This window comes from Malania oleifera, chromosome 8 (genome assembly GCF_029873635.1).
Source record: "Malania oleifera isolate guangnan ecotype guangnan chromosome 8, ASM2987363v1, whole genome shotgun sequence".
NCBI classification, from domain to species: Eukaryota; Viridiplantae; Streptophyta; class Magnoliopsida; order Santalales; family Ximeniaceae; genus Malania; species Malania oleifera.
Genome location: NC_080424.1, coordinates 16,077,230 through 16,085,669, shown reverse-complemented (window position 1 = coordinate 16,085,669; position 8,440 = coordinate 16,077,230).

The following is an 8,440-nucleotide window of genomic DNA, read 5'->3' as shown; positions in this document are numbered from 1 at the left end:
CAAGCTGAGAGATTTACTCCAACCCCTGGCACACGTCACCTTCTCGCTGGCTGCTTCCTTTAAATCTCGCAGCTTGGGGCTGCAAGATTCGCTCCACTCCATGCCACGCGTCAATTTCCCAGCAGCCCATTAGTTTAAATCTCGCAGCATCAAGCTGCGAGATTACGTGAGCATTAGTTTGGGAAAAATTTTCCCAATCAGAGTATTATTTAATATTTTATTTATTTTTAATAATAAAACGGGAAAAAAATCATGACCTAGACCTACATCCCTTTTAAAGCCGCACGCATTCGCACACCTTACTAGATGCTCTCTATTGAGTTGGTCATGCTCACCAAATCCCAAGCACAACATATCCCTCATTAACTTCTCTCATCTCCAAACCACTCCCACTGGGATTCTAAAAGGATGAATAATGCAAGGAATAAAAGAAAGACATACATAGGTAATAGGAATACAATCCACTAAAGTGAAAACGCTCCTTTCTACTCCTTAAACCTCCTAGAAACTCACTCAAAACCGCATCATAAAAAATGATCAGCAGTGGGATTGCCCCCTAAAAGGGACACCTAAGAAGGTAACAAGCTTTGAAAAGAACTAATGACAAACTTTGAAAATATCATCCTTCAAAAAATCCTTACAATCCTTCTAAATTTATTATCAAAAAACAAAAGAAAGAGAAAAGAAGAAGAAGAATAAGAAGAAGAAGCTATCCGGCCTAGCACCTTTCTCCCTATCCATCTCAAACACACCACCTCTAATCTCCCTTTCCTCTAAAGGCTTCTCTAGCCACCTAGTCAAAATAGGGCACCATCTAACCCTTAATGATAGCTACTCGTACATCCTCCTTTAAAAATAAATATGATCAACCCCTAGTAACCAAACCCCTATCATCCTCCAATTCTTCTATAAAATTCCTTCTTCTCCTACCACTTGTCACCCTATGAATCAGTCTCATATTACAATCATTGGCCTTAACTCATCTTAGTTTTTCAAACTCAGTAGACAACTAAATTCTTCCACTAGCTTCTTCCAAGAAAGACCCCCTTTCTATTAAACCACCTATCACAACTAATTCTTATAAAATGCCTCTTTTTCTTGATTGCACATCACCCAAAGCTTCCATGTTCCAAACTTTAATTTTTCATTCAAAAAATTTTCGTAAAAAAAATTGTTGCTAAATCGTCACCAAGTCAGCATCTATGAGTCTGAATGGCTTCAGCAACATCATGGCTTTACCTTGCACCTCTAGTAATTGACGACATAAAGTGACCCGCACAAGCATGTCAAAAAAATGATTGATCAAAAATCAAGAAACTTTTGAAGTGATGATGTGATTGACAAGGGGAGATAGTGGATTGATTGTGAATGGACTCGTTATGCTAGCCGCCATCAGAGGTGTAAGGATTGTAGAAATCGTAGAAAAGGGAAAAATATATGAGGCAAGTGATCGGAACTGGATTATAAGAGATAAAGATAAGGAAAGAGAAAACGATAGAGTTAGGAAAGTAGAGGCAATAAGAGATAGAAGTAAAGGAATAAAGTGGTGCAACGACCAAAATGATAGTTATTTCAACTTAATTGTCATATTGTGCAAATTGAGTTAAATGTGTTGAAAGTCCCTTACAACTAAACTAACCATGTTTATTTTAGGCCTCCCCTAGTTAAAGTTGGAGTTACAACTTACCTAAACTTTAGCTATGGTCACAAGTCATGAATTAAATGCATTTAGAGACCTAGTCATAAATTGGAACCGTTTCTTAGAATTAAAGGTCCAATTATTATAATTGACTCTCATACTCGATCATTGCTTACCATGTCACCGATTACTGGGCAATCTTTTCCTGAAGTAATGACTAGGCAACCTTTATCGCCTAGGTATCGCCCAGGTTGGCAAATAATTGTTTGCCCTACATCGTAAATAAATGGCCTCCAGATGGATGGGCAATCTTCTTTTTCATTCCCAAATGATTTGGCGATGAATGGTTCACCTCGCATGGGCAACTCCCATATGTTCAAGCGCTCAACTTCCCAACATGTTTTTCCTATCATGAATGATTCAACCCCATCAGAAGTAATCAACATCTCCAAAAGAACAAAGGGTGACATTTGTTGCCTAAGTGACCTGTCTTTGTAGTTCCTATGGCGATGTTGAGGTAAGTGATTTTGCCTTTGTTTGCCATATGCCCAGGCAATCATCATAGCCAGGCAGCCATTACTATGTCATATCAGGTACACAGAGATGACACAAACAGTAACCAACAAGTATTGAACTCGAAGTGAGGGAGGACAACTTTAATAAGGAGAAAAATCAATTTCTTACATAATATAAATTTTAACTAATCAAATGCAAGTACTTCCTAACCAAGTTTTAACATTCATTATCTACGGTTTGTATAAGCAAGGGTCTACGTCTTATGAAGCCATTAAAATTGTTGGAATTGAGAATTTAGACGATGATGGAAAGGAAGAACAAGGTGGCAGTGGTGGTGGTGGAGGGGATAATGATGCGGGTGAGCCATTACTCCATTTCATACCTACTTTTAGTTTTGGAGTTGATTCTACAAAGTATTAAATTTGAATTTGCAAGTTTAATAGGCTTGAAGCCTTGAGCTACTTTTATGTTGGTTTGTTTGATTATTTTATGCTAGAATATTAAATACCAATTTGAACTTTGAACAACTGAACAATAAAGCCTTTAATTTGATGATGAAAATTAGTACTTTTGTATTGTACAATATTTTTGAATTTGAATAGTAGCTCGATATTTTGAAGATGGAAATTAATCTGACCTTAATTGCATTTGAAAGGCTAGCACTAAGCATTCACCTCACAATGCTTGTATATTTTGCATTTTTTCATCATCTATAATTATGAATATTATGATTTTGACAAATACTTGATTGAAGTCATAAACAAGTAATTAGTTTTTCTACATTTACATATATATATATATATATATATATATATATATATAGTTATGTATACAACATCATTCTTACATACCTATTTGACCACTGGGTTGACACACCAATCTGACTGCCCAGTGGTGTTACCGGTGGGCCCCTAGTTTGGTTTTGATCGTAAAGACTAGATAACACATTTCTTCACAGAATAAATAAATAAAAATAAATAAGCCTAAACAATATAAACAATAAGTTCAGGAGATTGTATCTGTCTACATAGTTTTATTTCCATAGACTTGCATAGAATTTTTTTAAATTTAAGGAATTTGTAATCAACATGTAGTTCAAATACTGAGCAATGTAATGAATGTTGAGATTTTAATTGAACATCATAAATTTTATATCTCTAAATTTGTTCTGAGCTATCTTGTTAGAAATGTTTCAAGGAAATAAAATAAAATAAAATAAACTATCCATTTTCCACGTGTTCCAAAACACTGAACACAAGTTCTAATATAAGGCAGAATCTGAAACCGGATTTACAGGTTCCAGGGTAGAACTGGATTCTAGCTTCTACCTTTCAGGGAGTATGTTCCACATTCCAAAATTTCCAGAAATTTGGATACAATTCCAAGTTCTGGCTCTGAAACCCACCCATCCGATCCATGCTCACTCCTACTTTTTTCCATAACAAACTCGAGCAACACACACCTATGGATGCTTGTACGGAGAGAGAGAGAGAGAGAGAGAGAGAGAGAGAGAGAGAGAGAGAGAGAGAGAGAGAGAGAGAGAGAGAGAGAGAGAGAGAGAGAGATCTTGATCGAAGTTGGAATGCATAGCAGAGAAAACGATAATGCCAAGTTGGCATTATTAAACTCAAGCGTGGTGATTAAAATAGAACAACAATCAGAAGTACCTACAACACCCATGTTAGAGTTTTATAAGAAGTCTGTTATGGCTGTTATGAGTAGTTAAAATTAGTTTATTTGCTCATTATCATAGTGGTCCAAATGTAAAAATGTAATTGGTTATTGTTCCTATATAAGTGAACCAATTGTATAGCATTGTATTCATTCAATCAATCAAGAAAAGAAATATTGTGATTCTTGTTTTCTTTCATTCTTCTGAAACTTGTTAATATACAACTTCTCATATTTTACATGGTATCAGAGCATACTGCCCTCACGCAGAGCTTGTCATCTTCATCAATTCTCTTACCGGAAACCAGTGAAGAGTAAATAATTACAAACAGAGCAGACATGATTAGGCAAAGGAGTTTTCAAATCTCAGAGACTGGTTAATTCAATTTTTGCTGCCTTCTTCAAATTTTCTACAATTTTTTTTTTCTATGGTGGAAACTGAATCTTCTTTACATTCTGTTTCTATGGAAAATACTGATGATTCTTCAAGAAATCCATTGGATGATTCTTCAAGTGTTTATTACTTGCATAACAAAGTAGATGTGATTAGCCAAAGGAGTTTTCAAATCTCAGAGACTGGCTAATTCAATTTCTGCTGTCTTCTTCAAATTTTCTGCAATTTTTTTTCTATGATGGAAACTGAATCTTCTTTACATTCTGTTTCTATGGCAAATACTGATGACTCTTCAAGAAATCCGTCAGATAATTCTTCAAGTGTTTATTACTTGCATCCATCAGATAATCCTGGAGCTCTCCTAGTTTCATAAATTTTAATTGGTGAGAACTATGTTGCATGGAGTAGATCAATCTCTATTGCTCTTACCGATAAAAACAAAATTGCATTCATAGATGGTACTTTGCCTCAATCCAATCTTAGTGATTCTCGAACTCAAATTGCTTGGTTGCAAGCCAATAATCTTGTTCTATCTTGGCTAATGAATTCTATAGCAAAAGAAATTCGTGGGAGTCTGTTGTCCTTCACAACTGCATATGATATTTGGGAAGAACTTAAGACAAGATATCTTCGAAGTGATGGTCCAAGAGTCTTTATTTTAGAAAAGTCGCTTAGTTCAATCTCTCAAGGATCAAGATTAATTACTGATTATTTTAATGAGTTCAAGTCCCTCTGGGATGAATATATCAGTTACAGGCCAATTCCCAGTTGTAGATGTGGAATTCTCAAACAGTGTTCTTGCAATCTTTTAAAGAATTTTTTAGATAGACAACAATCATATTTTGTGATGAAGTTTCTCATTGGCCTACATGATTCCTACTCTATTATGCAAAGTCAGTTACTTCTTCAATCAACTTTGCCTTCTATGAGCAAAGTGTTTTCCTTATTTCTGCAAGAAGAAAGCCAAAGGTCTCTATCTAATGCTGTTGGTATTTCCATAGACTCTCATGCAATGGTTGTTGCATAAACACAAAGACCTATTGCCACGAGTGGTATTCGCTTCACAAAAACCAAAAATCAAAGGAAATGTCACTTGTTCTCATTGTGGTTATAATGGTCATCTTGCAGACAAGTGCTTCCACTTAATTGCATACCCACCTAGATGGAAAGGATCACGAGGAAAGAAAATTTTTCCTGTTCAACAAGGAAATACAAACACCAATTTACCCAATGCAAATTTTGTTTCTTCTTTGGAGTCAAATTCAAGCATCTCAAACATATTTTCTCAAGAGCAAATTCAAAACTTGCTGTCACTTGCAAATAGTTTGTCCCATACACCCATAAGTTCCAATTCCACAACAAATGCTGCTTCTATATCAGGTATTATATCATGTCATATTGTCTCTATTGACAAAAATAATTCCCTATGGATCATTGATACAAGAGCAATGGATCATATGATTTGTTCTCCCCATTTTTTCAATTCCATTCAGTTACCAAACAAATCATATGTGGTCTATTTACCAAATGACAATTCCAATCCTGTTGTCTTTACTGGAAATGTAAATCTTTCAAATGATATTATCTTACATAATGCCCTTTATATTCCTTCATACAATGTTAATCTCATATCTTCTTCAAAACTTACTAAAGATAATTCCATTGGTTTGTTTTTCCTTTATTCCAAATGTATTTTGCAAAATCTAATCAGCTGGAAGATGATTGGTCTTGCTGAAGTGAAATCTGGCCTGTACCACCTACAACAACCTTTTGTTTCAGCAAGGAGCAACACTGATTTCAATTGTGCATCTTCTGTTCCTTTAGCAAATAATTGTAACACCAATGCTAATATTTGGCATCTTCGACGAGGACATATTCCTCCTATTAGATTAAAAATCATTAGTGAAATAGATTCCAATGTATCAGCACCTCAAAATCATATCTGTGAAGTATGTCCTTTAGCAAAACAAAAGAAGATTGCATTTCCTATATCAAATAGTTTTTCAAATAAAGCATTTCAATTAGTACAATGTGATATTTGGGGTCCTTTTTCAACTGTTTCATATTCTAGTTTTCATTATTTCTCAACAATTGTAGATGACTATTCTAGATTTACTTGGCTTTATCTTATGAAACCAAAACAGACACTAGTACCATTTTCAGAAAATTTGTTTCTTATGTTCATACTCAATTCCAAACAACTATTAAAATTCTAAGGACTGATAATGGCCAAGAGTTTAACATGCCTGATTTCTATAATGACCATGGCATTATACATCAATTGTTTTGTGTTGAAACACCCCAACAGAATGGAAGATTTGAAAGAAAACATCAACACCTTCTTAATGTTGCTAGATCATTTCTTTTTTAGTTAGAATTGCCACTCTTTTATTGGACAGATTGTGTGCTGACAGCAACACATCTTATAAATCAAACCCCTTCTTCTATTCTCAATAATCGAACACCATACTTCCTTTTATTCCAGAAACATCCTAATTATAATTATCTTAAAGTTTTTGGATGTTTATGTTTTGCTAGCACTCTTACAGCTCATAAAGGAAAATTTCAACCAAAAGCTTCAAAATGCATTTTTTTAGGATATCCACCAAATATAAAAGGATATAAACTTTTGGACCTTGTTACTCTCAAAACATTTATTTCCAGAAATGTAGTTTTTCATGAAACTATATTTCGTTCCATACCAAATAAAATTCATACACCTTTTGTCTTTCCTAATTTTCCTCAGTTTTTTGAATCTTCAGAACCTGATAATTCTTTAATTCCTCTTATATCATATCCTCAGCAAGAAAATACTAAAATTACAACCACCCAATCTAAAAATCTCAGAAGGTCTCAAAGGATCAGAAGCCCTCTTGCATACTTACAAAATTTCTATTGTGGTCATATGGCCTAAACAACTTCACTTTATCAATCATCTCCCACTTCTACTCAAGGTAAGCCTCATTCCATTCTTCATTATCTTTCCACTTTTCAATTATCCCCTAAATATAAAACCTTTGTTGCTGCTGTTACTTTAACTTTTGAACCCAAAACCTTCAAACAAGCTATCTCCCATCCTCAATGGCAAAATGCCATGGCAAAAGAAATAAAGGCTCTCGAATCAAACAAAACTTGGGATCTTGCTATTTTACCTCCAAATAAGACTACAATAGGTTGTAAATGGGTTTATCGTGTCAAGTTTAATGTTGATGGCACAATTGCAAGGTATAAAGCAAGACTAGTGGCAAAGGGCTACACTCAACAAGAAGGTTTAGATTTTTTTGATACTTATTCTCCTATTGCTAAGATGACAACTATGAGAGTTTTACTTGTTGTTGCTGCTATTAAACAGTGGCATTTACATCAATTAGATGTTAATAATGCTTTCTTGCATGGAGATCTTAATGAAGAAGTATATATGCAATTGCCACCAAGATATTCTTTAGCTATTGACCCTCGTGTCTGCAAGCTCAAAAAGAGTCTCTACGGGCTGAAACAAGCATCAAGACAAAGCTTTTCCAAACTTTCTCATTCTTTGCGCAGCTTGGTTTCACTCAAGGAAAATCAAATTCTTCTTTATTCATCAAACAAACCCCCTCAGCTTTTATTGCTTTACTCATTTATGTTGATGATGTAAACCTTGAATCTGACAGCCTTGATCAAATTAATTCAGTCAAGCAATTTCTCCATGATTCCTTTACCATCAAGAATCTTGGTGAGCTAAAATACATTTTGGGTTTGGAAATTGCTAGATTAGCTAAAGGTGTTACTCTTTCTCAATGAAAATACGCATTGGATATTTTACAAGATAGTGGGTTTTCTGGTTGTAAACCAGTAGCCTTTCTTATGGAATCAAATTTGAAACTCAGTGCAACGGATTCTTCCCCATCTCTAAATGATTCTGCATCATATAGAAGACTCATAGGTCGCTTGTGTTACTTTACTATCCCTTGGCCAGACATAGCATACTCTGTTCAAGCACTAAGCCAATTTATAGCTAATCCTAGCATGATACATCTTTGAGTTGCCGAAAGGATACTCAGATATATTAAGGCTACACCAAGTCAGGGCATTTTATTGTCTGCAAATTCATTTCTTCATCTGAAAGTTTATTTAGATAGTGATTGGGGTGGCTGCTTGGACACTAGAAGAAGTGTAACTGGCTTCACGGTTTTTATTGGAGACTCTCTTATTTCATGGAAATCAAAGAAACAGGCTAC